General features: G+C 46.9%; 1 pseudogene; it reads left to right on the top strand.

The window, feature by feature from the left end:
• The first annotated feature begins 9,606 nt into the window (after positions 1 to 9,606).
• Positions 9,607 to 11,268, top strand: LOC118629283 (annotated as a pseudogene).
• The last annotated feature ends 6,370 nt before the right edge of the window (positions 11,269 to 17,638 follow it).

Raw genomic sequence — 17,638 nt, forward strand, 5'->3', positions numbered from 1 at the left:
CCTTTCAATGCTTGAGTGTCCTGGCCTCAGAGAAGGAAAGTGATTCACTCGAGTCAAACGTCTGGAGAATGGCTCTATTCCAAATCTACGCCCTCTCCACGGGGGACCCTGGAAACGTTTGAGGAATCACTGAATGTACGCGGTCCAAGGCCTCTCCAACTCTGACCCTGTGAGAATCTCTACTTCGCTAGGGTTCTGTGTTTGCCTGGGGCTAGAAAGTTGTGCTGTATTTCAAATGCCCCATCAGTTGTGTCTCAACAATGGCATGTGTTAAAAGAGAGGAGGAGAAAACATCAAAAGTCTAGACATCAAACTAAAGGTGAAAAGGTATTTTTGAGACAATTGTGGAGGAATTTGAGTATGGACCAGGAATTAGATAATACCTACAAGTTATTATTAACAGAATAGCATAAAAACTATGAAGAAAATGCCCCATACAGGGGAAAAATGATTAGATAACTTAGATTTTGCTTGAAAATATCTTATGGAACACAAAGACAAAACATACACATGTAAGTAGGTGAAACAACTATAGCAACACTTTGATAATTGTCGAATGTAGGTAATAAGGACTCATCATGCTGTTCTTTTTACTTCTGTACTTGTTTACACTTTGGTCACAATAAAAGAACTTAAACTCGAAAGCTGAGATCCCGGTGGTCATGAGGTGAGGCCATCACCCTGGGCAGAGACAACTCCTACACTGGGGGACGCACAGCCTGGCGTCTGCTTCTGCCCCAGCAGGCCCGACAGCACCTCGAGGGAATGAGTGCGACAATCTCAGTAGCCAGGGGGGCAGATTCCAGGGCACCTCTTCCCACAGAGCCACCCCTTCCACTCAGTTTCTCAGCGGAAGGAACCAACAAAAGCATTCCGGGCCACTGGCCTGGCCCCCAAGGGTTCTCCTGGGAGCTTATGAAACATGCAGACCCCTGGGCTCCACCCAGCCCCATGGAACAGACTGAGGAGCAGGTGGGCTCTGGAATCTTTCTGTTTGGTTCATTTACCCAGTGAGCCTGGGGCATCCTGAACTGGGGTCCCCAGATTCTCAGGAGCGGATCAGCATCCCAATTCCGCCGAAGAGGAACTTAGCCTGAAAGGGTTCTGCCACCTGCCCAAGGTCATCTCCCCTGCGACGTCCCCTCATTTTTCACCACCTTGCCCTCTGCAAGTCTTGTGCGGAAAACATTGCCTCCCTGCGAGACCCTTCAGAAAGAATAGGCCCTGGGAGCTCCAGCTGGCGGGGGGGGGGGGGGCAAGCTCTTCATCAAAGCCAGTTGTTTTCTTAGGTTCTAGGGGGGTCGCACCGTCCCGGACGCCCTTGCCTGGTTGATGCAACCTCCCATTTGGCTTCCCCACCCCTATGTCCCCGTCAAGTCCCCTGATCCTGTCTCTGTAATAATGACCCCCTGCCGCGGCTAAGGAGCTCTCAGCCCCGGGAGATGTTCTAATAGAAAAGACAGGGAGGAGCCAGAGGATATCTGTTACAGCCGTTATTTTCCACTCAGGAGTCTATTTTGCATCTTAACTTGAGGGCCATAAATTGAACCTAGAGGGAGGGGTCCCGAAATCCGCAGTGGGAAGTTCATTAAAACCAAGAAGAGGAGCCTTGGGCCGACCAAAGTGAAATACTGCCACCACGTGGCCACTCTAGGTCATCACAGGCTGCCGCCCCCGTCCCCAGCTCTTCAACCAGGTAAAATACAGATGGCGTGGTGAAGCAAGTGGATGCACACAGCCCTTCCCTTCTTCTACTTACAACTGTGCTCTTTATAGTAATAGAAACACATTCACCTGGTACAAAACTCGCATGTCCCAAAGGCTCTGCAACAGAACGTAATCCCCGCCCCCCCCTTGGCCCCAGAGGCATTGCTGAGGATTCACAGCCTGTAGATGTGCTCTGAGCAGAGACACATTCTCATCGTTTCTACACCAGTGACCGCACACTTGCATGTGTGTTCGCTGCTGTATCCCTGGTGCACTGGAGACACTGAAGAAGCACAGGTCCTGTCCATACCTTGTTTGTTCATCTTCTGTATCTCACACACAGTTAATTGATAAAATCCCATTTCTCACAAACACAGCAGGAGAAACCAGCAGATAATAGAAGAGAGACATGACTTTAACCAAATGGCCATTTCAGCCCACACAAAATAAACTCAGACCACCCACAGTGGAATAACTCTCATAAATGCCCTACCTCAACCTTGTCATTTTACCGATGAGAAATCAAAGTGAGAAAGGGGGACTTCCCAAAGTCACACAGCAGTTGCCTTTGATTCAACCAAATGCTTAGTTGGGGGCCTATACATTCCAGTGGTTCTCAACCTTCCTAATGCCAGGACCCTTTAATACAGTTCCTCGTGTTGTATGTGGGCGTATCTGCATGTGGGCGGACCCGCCTAAGGACGGATAGAGGAGCGGTGTCTCATTCCTAGGACCACTGGAAATTTCTGATGGTCTTAGGCGACCCCTGTGAAAGGGTCATTCGACCCCCAGGTTGAGAACTTAAGCTATGCCTCCGTCTCACCAGCATTGCCCTCTGCTCCCTGTCCTCGGGACCCTGTTCCCAAGTGCTCGGTACTGACTCTCCTCCCACAGTTTTCCAAAAATCTGGGCTGATTTCTCAGCATCCAAGGCTGGCTGCTAAGTTCTGCAACCCTAAAAACCTTTCCTAGTCTGCAACAGCCCTGAGTACCAGCCCATGCGGTGAGCCGGCACCAAATTAGCCTCAGCTGCCCCAATGGCCCAGATGGCCCTGCAGCTGGATGGACACAAAGAAGACCTTTTAATGGGCAAAATCATTACAATCCTGAATTGGGTGACCAAGGAAATGAACAGGATTTCTTCTGAAGATTTTTACAATTGAATTAAGTTACAAAAGGATGCTATACAGTCGTCCCTCGCCACTTCGCGCTTCGACTTTGGTGGCTTCATTCTATTGCCGGTTTTTCAAATATAGTCATTAAAAAGTTGATCAAGACAGTGAAAATGATACAGCACGTGCTCAGTTGTCTGAGTCAATTATACACCCCTGTAGTACAATTAAAATTAAAATTACTGAATGTATGGACTGTAGGCCTATGTATTCGAGCACCCCAGGAATCCTTCGACACCGGGTACAACCGCTAGAGTCTGGAACGGATTAACCGCGATAAATGGGGACCACTGTATATGATCATGAATCTGGAACCCCATAAAACACAAGAGAGAACACATAAGAGAGTCTGAGGACTGCCAACCATTTGAAACTCTCTTTCCAACATGCATTGATTGTATGCATTTTCCTATGAGTATTTTATCAATTCATACAATGTGCATATATTCCACACCTATTTGGGTGAACTATATGTGCCGTACTTTACACTGTTTTTAACACAACAGTAACCCAAAGTTACCAGGCAAAATATTTACACTTCTACTTCATGAAGAAAAGAACCCAAATATTAGTAGTTTTTTTCCTTAATTGATAGTTTCATAAATTATTGGATGCATTGCAAGTTTCAACTTTTTAGCTTGTTATATAATGAATCATTTTGAAATCAGCCAAAGAATTATCCTTTTTTATGGTGTGAAAATGGAAGTAATGCTAGTTGGCATCTTTGGATTTTAAGGAATCAACCAAATCATTGTGTTTTCCAAAAAATGGAAAAGCCTGAACATGTACAAGGAAGAAATAAATGTAGGCTCGAGGGGTGTTAGAGGCGGTATCTGAGAGATGAAACCCAGCACTACGACCTTTATTAATAGATGGGAAACCGAGACACGAGTTCCTGAAGTGCCTTGCCCATGCCCCTCATTCATGTCTCACAGCATCTCTAGGTCCTCAGTCTTTCTCAGTATCCACCTGGCTGTGAAATCCCAGGACATCATCTACTCTCTCTAAGCCTCAGTTTTCCCATCAGTAAAATGAGGAAGTTGGACAAGAGGACACTATGATGCAACAATCCCCCCCAAAAAAACCCCTCCCATACTCCCAAACTGAACACTGACTCTGCATGAATCGGCACACACATCGTCTGTGGAACAGGAACTAGCCACGGCCTCGCAGCGTTTGTTTTCGGCAGGTCCCCACCTCCATCCACCATGCTCTGTTTCTCATCAGTCAGTCTGAGCTGCAACGCAATTTCCTCCACAGCTGTGCCTGACCCCACGCTCCTTCCCACCAGCAGGTCCAGGTTAGGGGGAAGGGGCATGGTTCTCTGCAGTGGGCTGAGTCATCCTTCCCAAGTGATTTGCTTCTGGAGATATTTCGGAAATACTTTCTGAAGCCCCGGGGTCAAGCAGGGAGACTGACCCACGATGTGGATTCCAGCTGCCTCCATCAGAGGGGGGGCGAGAACTCGAAGGTGCCGGCATGCCACTGGGCAGGTCCTCGCTGCCACTGGGTCAATTGTCTTTTCTCCTGTGACAGCCAGAGAGCTACGGGGGCAGTTTAACCTCTGCCTAGGCCGGTCTGGCTATGATATGGATACTTGGTAGGCTCCCAAGGAGGGAACAGCTTCCTGACCTGCTACAGGTAAGCGAACAGCCCCAAGGAACTCTGAGAGCCTGTCCCTGCTCACTCTCGGCAGCTGAAGGGACCTCCTCCCAGCTCCCACCACCTCCCACCACCACTTCCTCCCAGGACCCCCCCCCCCCACTCTCCCGCGCGTGCGCGCGCACACCCACACACACACACACACACACACACCTTTCTCTTTCTCCCAGGTTTGACTACCAGCCCCATCTTCCGGTATTTTTGTTTAAATTGCCAATAACGAGTTGAGAGCCTTTAATCCCAGCTCCTGCTAACTGGTGCCAGAAGGACCCGGGTTTACAGAAACAACTGGCAAAGACAGACGGAGCTGCAGGAGGAGCCACCTTCTGTCGCCAGGGCCAGGGCATCACAGGCCTCGTTTCCCTGGGGAACAGGTACTTCCAGGTACTGAGTCCTCCCCAAGGTCTGAAGGAGCCCACGGTGATGCCTCAGTGCACTGTGGCCCCACTCAAAGCAGGGAGCAGGGAGCAGGGAGCAGGTCCTGGCTGCCCGCAGCCTTTTGCCAGCTGGGAGGAGAAAACGGGAGGAAAGTGTATGCCGACCTGGCCCCGCGCGTGTGAGGGTGTGCCACCAGCCCGGCCAGGGAGGGCAGCTCCCAGGGGCGGCGCCAGCTGGACGCTGCACGAAGTGACTTCTGCTCCAAATTCCATGTCCCAGAGCTGCAGGCACCTTTTCAATGTATCTCTCAGAAGGGGACACTTTGTCCCAAAAGTTAAACACAGAGGCCAGCAGGGGCCCTCGCTCTCTGGAGCCCTCCTTCCCCAAACCCTCCCTGCAGCCCTCACTGAGCACTGTCTTTCTCATTCTTTCTTTACTGAATGTATGGGGGTGACATTGGTTCACAAAACCACACAGGTTTCCAGTGTACAACCCAACATGGCATCGTCTGCTCACTGCACCTGTGCCCATCACCCCAAGCAAAGTCTGGCTCCGCCCCAACTCCACTCCCCTTGGCCTTCTATGTGGAGTCGAATGAACAAAATCAGCTGATGAACAAAACAGAAATAGAGGCAGGGATACATGGAACAGACTGACAGCTGTCAGAGGGGAGGAAGGTCGGGGGTCTGGTTGAAAGCAGGTGAAGGGATAATGCAAAATACAAATATAACACACAGATGTGACAAGAGTGTGGTGGTAGCCAGAGGGAAGGGGGCGGGGCACTGGCGCCTGTGTCCCTTGCAGGCTGTGCGGGGCCAGGGCCACTCCCCACCTTCTTGCAGACCAGGCACAAGGAACTGGAGGGAAAGCGTACAGGCACGAAGCCCTGACCTTGAAGGATTAGCACACAGACCCCCTGGGAAAAGGAAGGCCTGGTGAGGGGGCGGGAAGCAGAAGGGGAAAGGCCGGCAGAGGCAGTGGCTCAGGGGGGCGGGGTGGGGGGACGGGAGGATGAGAAGGAGAGAAGGAAAAAGACTGAGAACAGAAGATGGGCCAGAAGATGCGGGGCCTGGAGCGCCAGGCTCAGAAAGGCGGCTCCAGTCAGCAGGTGGAAGTCAGCCTGTGATGAGGGGACAGAGAACAGGGCTGGCTGTTGAGAGAATGAAGGACAGCTGTGAGCTTTGGAGGCTGATTCAGCCTGAGGAGGGACAGAGGCTCAAAGCCTTGCAGAAAACTGGGAGGACTTGAGCACACAGCACTGTGGTGTCACTCAGGAGGGTCCACACAGAAATGGTTAAGAACATCAGCCTGCTGGCTCTGTGACCTTGGGTGTTTTGCTTGCCTATTCTGAGCCTCCGTTTTCTCCTTAGAAAAAATGAAAGTTACAGTAATCGGTACTGTGATGGTTAATTTACATGTCAACTTGACTGGGCCACAGTGCACCCAAACTTCTGGTCAAACATTATGCTGGGTGTTTTCACTATGGTGTTTTTGAATGAGATTAACATTTGAATAGGAAGAATAAAGCAGATTGCCCTTTTTTAAAAAAAATTTTTTTTTCCTTTATTGATTTTAGAGAGTGAGGAAGTGAGAGGGAGAGAGATGGAAACATCAATGAGAGAGAACATTGATTGGCTGTCTCCTGCATGTCCCCCATTGGCGATCAGGCCCACAACCTGGGCATGTGCCCTGACCGAGATTCGAACCGGCAACCTCTTGGTGCATGGGTCGATGCTCAACCACTGAACCCTGCCGGCCGGAAGCAGATTGTCCTCCTTAAAGTGGGTGGGCCTCGTCCAATCAGTTGAAAGTCTGACTAGAACAAAAAGATGAACCGTCCCCTGAGTAAGAAAAAAATTCTCCAGGAGAGACTGTCTATAGACTTCATGGGCACCATCAGCTTTCCTGGGCTCAAGTGTACCAGCCACACTACAGATCTGGACCTTTCACCCTCCGTAATCCCATGAGTCAATTTCTTATTAAATATTTCTTGGACAGGCTTCTCTGGAGAACCCTGACAGATGTGCATATACCTCATGGCGCTGTGCAAATTAAGCAAAGTGATACCTGCGAAGCACTTAGAGCAATGCTAACACATACTAAGTATTAGGCCAAGGGCTATAGATATGTGTAATTTAAAATTATTCTTCACCTGGGAAGGGCAGTCATCATTTGAAGACCCCTTCTCAGGAATCCACACTCCAGAGGTGTTCAATCAGCAATAATCAGAAGACTGTGATCATAAATCCACTGTCCTGTGAAAAACCATGTGTCAGCTCAGGAAGGTGGAGGGGAAATTCTTCATGTTTGAGAGTCTGCTGGAGTGTTTCCCAGTCAGCCTGCCTGGCCCTCGCCTGACATCCCCACGGGCTGTCCTATTGTATCTGGCTAACACTTCACAGCAAGATTGCAGGTACTGTTCCCCTACACGGCTAGAAGTTAACCTGCAGAAATTGGTAAGTCGTTCTGATGTATGACCTGGTAGGAAAGTGACCCCAAAGCGGCTGCAGTTTTCCTGTGCTGCAGAAAGTTGAAGCCAGACATCTGACCTGGGCACCCGACTGGGCACCCAATTCCCCAAGGACCCCACAAACCCCTCTCCTTGAAATGCTCCGCACACACGCTGAGGTCTCCCTGCTGGTCCCCTGGGTACAGAATTAAGCCAGACCTTGAAGCCTGGCCGCTGTCTATGTGCAGGAGAACTGTGTTCTTCACCCTCCAGAGGGAGCCACCTCTGCTCCAGGGGTTGGTGATTCCACACGAGATGTCTGAAATCGTCTTCATGGGTGAAACAATGTGCCCCAGAAATGCAATTGGCATAGTGTTTGTCAACTTTTTCAGGGGGGTATTATTTTCCCCCTTAAGGAGTCTTTCAGACATTTTTTTCCATGATCATCTCCCTCTCGTGAAACTTTAATACAACAGAAATACTGTGTATCTGTTTATACTGTGGCCCTTGGGAGGACACCAGACCACTGTAATAGCAGATATTGTTCATGCTGCCTTCAAGAAGCCATGTATTCTTAGCGGGAGTAGATGGCCCACAGGGGAATTTGAAGCTCCACCCTTACCCATTTGATCTTGAGGAAGTGACTTCCTTTCTCACCGAGCAGTTGTGGAACATAGGAGCTGGGGGATCGCTCTTCCCAGATGTGTCTGGACAAAGTCATTAGACCCCAGCCCTTTCCTCCGACACCGTCCCATCCCCCTCTTACACACACCCATCCCTTCCAGCTTTGGTGTTTGGGGTTTTTTTGGTTTGAGTTTTGGGGGGCAGGTGGTATTTTTGTTTTGGAGAAAAGGGGTTGTTTTTGTTTTGGTTGTTTTGGGAGGGGATTGGCCCTGGGTTCACAATGCCTTAAAGCTCTCCTTTTATTTTTTCTATTAAAAGCATTGCTAACTATAAATTGCTTGTTGTTTATTTCTATTTAACTCTATGCTCTTTAACAGATGTGAAGCTGAGAGAGGACCCCAGCCGGCCTCTCCAGGTACCCGGCTTCTTGTGCACTCCCTGGGCCCCTCCCGGGGAGTGAGAACTTCTGTGGGGGACACTTCTGTCCCACAGAGGAACACACCGGAAAGACTGGAAGACCTTCTCCTAAAATCACACTTCTATTTACTACTTCTACTAAAAGGACAATGGTAGTGATTGAAGTCACAGCTTCAAAGATAATCCTCATAGAACTTAGTCAAAGTTATTTAAAATCATGAGACTTTTGTCCTTAACATGCAAAATGTTTTCTGACTGCAGATTCGGAGCCCCTGGCTTCCCGGGGCTGGAAGAACGGGAGCCTTGCTGGGTCCCCGTCCCCACCCTGTGGAGACCAGGTTAGGACAAGACCGGAAGGTGGCAGCATCTCAGGAAGGCTCCTTGCCTGGAAATGGAGGGGCAAGCCCCAAAGAGGAGCCAGGCCACGCGTGCAGAACACAGGAGGGCCGCGCTCCCCTCCCATCCCAGGACACCCACGCTGTGCCCCTTCCCTTACCAGAGGTGAAATCTCCAAAGTTTGGACGAGAAAGCAGGACAAAAGTTTCCAACAAGCCATGAGTCAGTCAATCAACCAGAAGGAAGCAAGAGTGGAACAGGTGTAGCCAGAGGGTGGTTTAAACGACACTGAAAAGGCAAAAGTGAAGAGAACGTGTCCTTTCTTGACATTTCCAGCTCACCCAGGGGGAAAAGGACAAAGAGGTCAATTCTGGGTTCCTCAGGCTTGCGTGGTTCTTCGCAACCAGGTATCTCACAAATGCTTTGCCATCGGTGTATGTCCTTCCCGTGACTGAACTGAAATTAGTCCACTAACACAGGGAATTTTCTTGAGCACTAAGTCCACCAGTAATCTATGCACTTTTCAGCACAAAGAGGAAGCTGGAAATGGATTTCTACGATCAGTAGATTATTCCTCCTAAGCATGAGCCAAAGAAAATAAATAATGAGTGAAAACTTATACATACTGTCTGGCGTCCAGTGAAATAAAACCTTCCTGATGTCCCAGAAAGAAACATTTTCTAAGGCATCCAGTGTAACAAAGTAAAGTTATTCCTGCTTGTTTATTACGCTCACGAAATTTGTCAGCACACTTTCCCTAAGGGAGCAGCACATTTGGTAAGCCTCCACCAACTGCTGTTGAAAATGTATGTTTTTCAGCTTAAGGCTTAAATACAGTCAATTCTTGTTGTTCCTGGTCATCATGTCCTATAGATTCACCGCAAACCCTGAGTTAGCAAGCATTAAACTATTGCATCCACAGGAAATGTAAGTTTACTTTCCTGCAAACCTCTGATCACAAACTTTTGGTCAATTGGTCAATACATAACTTTGTTTTATGTGTGTTTTTGTTTAAAGGTGCCTTATTTAATATATACTGTTGATTCATTCACCTCGAATGCACAGCCAACAGCACTAGAACTCATGCCCGAAGGCAGCTTATCTAACACACGTGTCATTGCGGCCTTCTTGCCGTTAGGGTCACCAGCTGGCATTTATGCTTGGGGGCCATTTCAAAAAGTAAAATCACCAACAAAAATACAAAGTGTGGCACTAAATAGACCAGGAAAAGGACACTGTCTACAGAACAAGAGATGCAAGAAGATAGAGCATCACCGTGTTCCATCTCAGCTGGGAATGTGCGACTCCCATTTTTCTCCAACTGCACGCGGCCACAGATGGCCACAGAGGTGTCACGAGTACTGGGATCACAAATATCTTTTACAGACATCCTGCCAAAATATTTTCTTCAAGGCCCAGACTGGTCGCACCTTATGACCTCAAGACTCTGCTCAAGGGCGTTAGCAGAGCCGTTCTCAAAACCAATCTGCAGAACACCGCCCAGTTTGCAGCAGTTTGTTTTAAAGAAGTTATTGTGTTTAGAGAAGGGAATGCTTGTCTGGATATAAAAGATCTGATTAAACAATTTCATCAGATTAAAGTTGAGAAATGGTCAGAAGGAACGACACAAGAGAAGAAACCAGAATATGCAAAAGAACCCAGAGTAACACCCAGTTTCCAGAGAACCTACACGGATGGAAAAATCTACAGACACAGAGGAGGACAATGTAGCTGGACCACTATTTAGCAACAAAACCACTCAGTTGCCATCATTCTGTGCTGAGCAGTTCGTAGAGCCCGAGGAGACAACTAAAGCAGTCCGTGAGCCTTCAAAACATCCACCCCTACCACCTTACCCTCATCCCCATCTCCAGCAGATGTCCCACCAGAGTTTGCCTGTGTCCCAGCTGACCCAGCTCAGTTTGCTGCTCAGATGTTAGCAATAGCAACAAGCGAAGCAGGACAACCACCACCACACTCTAACACGTGGACCCTTTACTGTCTAACTGAGATGAATCAACAGTCGCCCATCACCGCCACCTGCACCTGGGCCTTTCCCCCAAGCAACCCTCTATTTATCTAATCCTAAGGATCTCAGAATCCACCGAAGGTTACTTCTCCAACTTATGTGATGACGGACGACTGCAAGAAGACCTGTGCCCCACCTTTTATTTTAGTAGGTTCAACTGTTCAGGAAGCACAGGATTGGAAGCCTCTTCCTGGACATGCCGTTTCCCAGTCAGATACTTTGAAGAGATGCGCTGCAGTCCAAGTACCCATTGCTGTTCCTGCAGGTCAGAAATGCCAGAAATACCCCCAAAACTCCTTGAATGCTAGTCCTCCTACAAGTGGACAAGATGGCCCCAGGCCACAAAGCCCAGTTATCCTTTCTATTGCTTTCCCAGTAGAAGATGTAGCCAAAAAATGTTCAGGATCTGGTGACAAACGTACTCCCTTTGGGAGTTATGGAATTGCTGGAGAAATAACTGTGACTAATGCCAATGTGCACAAAGCAGAGAATTAAAACTGGCAGATGCTGAAAATGAGGCTGAGTCGACATTCAAGGTGGAGTCTGCCACCAAGCGTGATGTGTCAATAAATTTCATGACCCCAGACCATCGTTTACAAGGCTAGGCTTTTGGCAACTCAATCTTACTAAGCTTCAATGTCCTTATCTTTAAAATAGGGGTGGTCATAAGAGCACTCACCTCATTGGGTTATTGCAACACTTGAGTGATAGAAGTTCAAAGCACCGAGCTCTGCGCTGGCGTGTCCGTTAGTCCTGGTGAGCGAGTGTTACATTGAATTGAACAGAACACGCTTCCCACCATAGTCACACGGAAGGCAGGGCATGAACTACAACTTTCCTTGTTTTCAGAACTGTGAGCTGCAGCACCAACACTGGCAGATAGAAAATAAAAGTGCTATTAAAAGGTTCATTTCAACAGGATTTACTTTCAAAGGGGATTTAACTTCAGAAAGGGAAAAGCTTGACAGAGACGTTCCGTGGCAGGTCTCCAGTGTGTCCCAGGTCACAGGCTCTGCCTTGGCCACGAGTCCACCTCTCTGTAAAACAAGGCAGACTCTTTCCTCAGTTTCCTCATTTGAAAAGTGACCATTTAGTCAATGATCTCCAAAGACCAGCCCAGAGCAGTCATGTGCCAGCCCAACCTGACTTATCACTCCATTTCCCCTTCTTTTACCATTGTCTCTCCAAGATGCTCCAGCTAAAAGTTTTACTAGTAATAAAAAAATTATTTTTAATTGATAAGATGCTACTGTATCTTGAGTCTTCGTTTACTGCAGTGGTTCTCAGCCAGGGGTGATTTACCTCTGAAGGGGCATTTGACAATATCTGAAGACATTGCTGGTCGTCTCAAGGTGGGATAGAGGAGGTATTACTGGCATCTAGAGGGGAGAGGCCAGGGATGCTGTTAACAGCAGGCAATGCACAGGACAGTCCTACAGCGCAGAACTGTTTAGCCCAAAATGTCACGGATGCCAAAGTTGAGAAAGCCTGGCTTTTCTTGAAAGTACCATCCCCATGATGATGCTGTCCCTGGGATTGGAGATCTAGGGATGTGGGAGTAAAGGCACTACCTGCTTTGCCTGGTGTCTGGTCACTACCTGTGACTTCCTGCCAACTCTGAGATGTGTGATATGGAGCATTCTGGGCTAACTGAACCCCCCACAAGGCTTAATCCTGCCCTAAACCTATGTTCCAATGACCAGACTTTTCCTACAGTAAGATCCAATTAAACTGTTTTCAAAACTAATAACTAGAAACACTTTGTGTATTTGGTTAAGACAAAGACCTTCAACCTCCGTGGGAACAATGACACAGGACTACTTTATCCTGGTAGAGCACGAGCACCTGGCGGGGGCAGGAACGCTGCCAGCTGGAGCGACTTCGGCGTGAAGAACAGGTTCACCCATCACACTGACCCTTTCAGCAAAGGAGCCATTTTTACCATGTACAGTACAAGAGAGCACTGTGTTCTCCTTAACAAGCTGTGCCCTCAGGAGAAACTATTTTGCCAGAGCTTATCCTGCTGGGGTTTTACCAGAGCCTAACTGACCTAGGGAAAGGGAAACACCCAACTCCAGCCCCTCACACGTGGAGGAAAGGAAGTACATGATCGCAGCTCATTCTGACCATCCTGTCCCACCCAAGGGAAGGAAACTGAGAAGCACCTGTGAAGTTTCAGTCTAGGGCACAGAATCACTTGGAGACTGAGACCTAATAGGAGGACCCTAGAATTCTTCCCCTCCCCCACACCTTACCACCAAGTTAATAAAAGTCATTTATAAACAGTTTCTTTCACCCAGTACATCATTTCTGACTATCAAGAAAAAAACACAGTTTAAAGAAACAGAGCATCCTTGGCCAGGTAGCTCAGGTGGTTTGAACATCAACCCTATAAACCAAGGTTACAAGTTTGATCCCCAGTCAGGGTGTGTATGGGAAGCAACCAATTAATGTTTCTCACATCAACATTTCTGTCTCTCTCCCTTCCTCTCTCTCTAAAATCAATAAAACATGTCCTCAAGTGAGGATTAAAAAAAAGGAAGGAAGGGAGGAAGGGAGGAAGGGAGGAAGGAGGGAAGGAGGGAAGGAAGGAAGGAAGGAAGGAAGGAAGGAAGGAAGGAAGGAAGGAAGGAAGGAAGGAAGAAAGAAAGAAAGAAAGAAAGAAAGAAAGAAAGAAAGAAAGAAAGAAAGAAAGAAAGAAAGAAAGAAAGAAAACCTATATCCACACAAAAACTTGCACATGGATGTTTATAGCAGTGTTACTGATCATCGCCAAAACGTGAAAGCAACCAAGATGTCCTTCAGTTGGTGAATGGATAAGTAAACTATGGGACATCCAGACAGTGGAATATTACTCAGCACTAAAAAATAAAAAAGGAGCTATTAAGCCATGAAAAGGCATGGAAGAAACTTAAATGCACATTACTAAGTGAAAGGAGCCTGTCTGGAGAAACTGCATATTCCAACGATACGACATTCTAGAAAAGGGAACACCATGGAGACAGAAGATCAGCATTTGCCATGGGTTAGGGGGGAGGAAGGAATGAATACACAGGACACAAAGGATCTTTAGGGCAGTGAAATTATGTGTTTGATGGCCTTATGTCCATGTACATCTGTCCAAACCCATAGATGTACACCACCAAGAGTGAACCCTAATGTAAACTATAGACTCTGGGTCATAATGATGTGTTATTGGAGGTCCATGAATTGTAACAAATGTCCCACTGGTGGGGGATGTTGATAACGGGGAGGCTGTGCACGTGTGGGTCAGGGGGTGTATGGGCAATCTCTGTACCTTCCATTCGATTTTACTGTGAATCTAAAACCGCTATAAAAATAAAGTCTATTTAAAAAAAATAAACCACTGGTTTATGTGCCATTGAATAGCTCTGTGACCCTGTGACCTGGGCAAATTCTTTCACCCCTGGTTTCAGTTTATTTCCCATTAAATGGGGATAATCACTTCCTCATGGGATTCCAGGGGGGATTAAACGAGGATTCAGTGTAGGAAAAGTACCTAATACTGTAATTCCTTTCCCAGTCTCTAAGGAATTTGAGTTTTGGTCTAAGAGCATTTAGGAACTCACTTAATAATTTTAAGGATGGGAATGATATGATTAGCTATGTTTGGAAAAATCACTGTTTGAAAAAAAACATTTAGTCAACAATGTGGAGATGGATGGAAGGAGGAAGAGGGGCAGACTGGAGGGCCTAGGAAAAGTTAGTTAACAGCTTCTTACAGGGCTCTAGGTGAGAGACAGTAGGATCTGAAATAGCGGGGTGGGGAAAAGGGGTACATACGTTCAAGAAGCAGTTATGCCCCGGTCGGTGTGGCTCCGTTGATTGGCTGTATCCCCTGCACCAAGGGGCTGTTGCTGATCTGATTACTGGTTAGGGCACAGACTCAATCCCCCGGGGGCGGGGGCAGGGGTGCATGCGGGAGACAGCCGATCAGTGTTTTTCTCTTTCTCCCTTTCCTTTCCTCCCTCTAAAAATCAATTTTAAAAATCCTTTAAAAAAGAAGTTAGAAGGTAGATTAGACAAGCTCTGGGGATCAGAATCAGCCTTGACACTGTCTTTCCTTCAGAGCCCCTGTCTGCTCCAACAGTCGGTCTTACCTTCTCCGCCACAAAGTAACCAGACCCTCTACCAGGGGTGGGGAACCGTTTTACTACCAAGGTCCATTTAGGTATTTGTAACATCATTCAAAGGCCATACAATTATCAACTTAAAAATTGGTCAGGCTAATTTGGTGAGGCGTGGGATGTTAGCTGGTATTGATTTCACGGGCCTCATATGACCCACGGGCCGGACGTTCCCCACCCCTGCTGGCTTCTCAAAACGATGCTGCTACTACTACCATCAACACTGCTCAGTCCCTAGTCTTGGACTGTTACAAAAGGCTTCCAGGGCCCTTCCTGCTTCCAACCCAATCCAGTTTCTAAAGAGCAGCTAGAGTAGGTACCACCACATTGAATAAAATAAAATTCTTTAACCCGCCTCTAGGTTCTGGCTGATTTTCTTTCCCACTTCATTGCTAATTTCCCCTCCCCCACTGTGCTCCAGTCTTTCTGTTTTCCACCAGCTAAGCTCAGGCCCACCTTAGAATGTCTGCAACTAGCTGTGTCCTCTGCCTGGAATGTTCTCCCTGCCCTCCATCTATCCACCTCCACTCATCTCCTCCCCAACATCCCCACTTCATCCCCTCCATATTTGCTGGCTGGCTCTTAATTCAGATCTGAGCTGCAATGTAACCTTTCCAGAGAGACCTTCCCTTCCTATTTCTATTTTATACCTAGCACTTATCACCACCTGCTAATTTTTCTTGTTCATGTATTAATTGATCATGGCATTGTCTAACTCTCCCTATTGAAATGTTACCTCTCCAAGAGCAGAAACTGTCTGTCTTATTCCCTGTACCTGACCTGTAATAGACATGCAATAAAAATGGTTGAATGAATGAAATAAATTATGTGGGAGTAGAGGAGCTATTTCCAAAATGCCTCTGGTGATCCCACCTCAACAATTACTACTTTCAGAGCACTTTGAACTCTTGTTCAGTGCTTAGTGTACTTTATTGCATTATATATTTTGTGCATCTGCCTTTCCCATTCCTTTCCAGGATAGGGACAATTGTCTTTATTTATCTTTGCATTCCCCACATGTTTCCCAACATCTGTCACATGGTAGAGCTCAACAAGTATTTGTAAAATAAATGAACAAACGAATGAATTAATTAATGAATTAATGAATTAATAAATTGTGGACGAAAAAGAGGTTCTACGGAAAGTAGCCTCATGGAGTGATCTGATAATAAATTCCTAAATGGTCAGATTGTGGTTAGTAACCGTGCCCTAGACATGTAATTTTTTAGTAAAAAATGTATCTTTGTCTTAAGAAAGTCCTGTTCATTGTTTCTGTGCATCTACATTAACACACCTTGAGAGAGCACATAATCTTGTTAACTGTCCGATAATCCAACGCCCACCTTTCTTTCTCTCACCTTCATGTAATCTTCCTTATGATCGCTCTTTAATTTCAAATGCACAAAAGAAACTGCAAAACTGTCATTCTCCAGAGAATTTGCGATTTTGCTTCCTGGCAATTGTCATGAGATTTTGCTCAAATAAACTCTTACAAAAATTCTCTGCAGGTTGGGGCATTTCTTGTGTTGACAAATGAATAAATATTTCTAAATTGAGGATTTACTATTTGTTGAGCCAACTTTCCTCATGTAGTAGCTTCCTGGGTTATTCCTACTGGCATCACTTTAAACTTTATCTCTTATCCTCACATTTGCATTTGAGACCTGTTCACATTCAACATTCAACTGTCTTCATACTGTGCTAGAAAGAAGATGCCCTCTAACCCCTGCCTCCCGAACTCCTTTCTCTCCTTCACCAAATAATTTTCTAAACATTCTGACTTCCTCTCCTCCATCTTTGCCTAATTATACCTCCCCAGTGTTCCCCTCTGAGTCAATGTTTCTCCAAGGATGGTTAGAATCAACTTAATTGTTAAAAATGCACATTGCTATGTCCCTCCTTAGAACTAATGTATTGAACTCTCTGGAGATGAGGTCAGGAAACATACATTTTTTAACTTTTCAGATGATTCTGAAGGACACTGGAATGTCACTCCAAAATATGCCTCTTTGACATAAAAAGTATTTTAAGCTCAAGGCAATTAAGAATAGTAAACAGGAGGGAGAAAAAATGGCGGCAGAGTGAATAGAAGCTACACAGATGATCTCCCAGGACCAATCGGGAATTACAACTAAAATAAAGACAAATCATCAGAAATAAACAACAGAAAAGCAGCAGGAAAGGACCATATAACCAGGAATACTGGTAGGATTGTGGAGGCGCGAGAGGGTGGTGGGCTGGGAGCCCACGGACAGCAGAGGTCTTAACTGCGAGCAGTGCCCTTGAGGAATAAAAAAACAAGCCTGCTCCACAGTGCAGAGAGCCAGAACAGAGCACTGAATTGGTTACAGCTACTCACCTTGGGATCCAGCAGAGGGAGGGCAGAATGAACTGGAACTCTGTGGGGATACCCGGTATATGGAGGGTGCTCAGAGTTTTGCTGAGTTGCAGCCACAAAGGACGATGGCCAGTTGTTCCTCCTCAGAGCTGTGGGGAAAGCCAGGAGGCCTCCCTCAAAGATTCAGCTCCTTCCAGGTGAGCCAAAGAAATGCAAATTGAGGCTCATTAACAACCAGCATCTGTCCCTCCCTCTGGAAATCCTCTTATACAGAATACCAGAGGGCTACATTCCAAGGCCCTGAGTAACTGAGACTAATAGCCTCCAAGCAAAAAGCTAGATGATAACTGAACCTTTCCTGGGCTTACAAATCTACCCA

The sequence above is a fragment of the Molossus molossus genome, unplaced genomic scaffold (assembly GCF_014108415.1).
Source record: "Molossus molossus isolate mMolMol1 unplaced genomic scaffold, mMolMol1.p scaffold_m16_p_14, whole genome shotgun sequence".
Classification (NCBI taxonomy): Eukaryota; Metazoa; Chordata; class Mammalia; order Chiroptera; family Molossidae; genus Molossus; species Molossus molossus.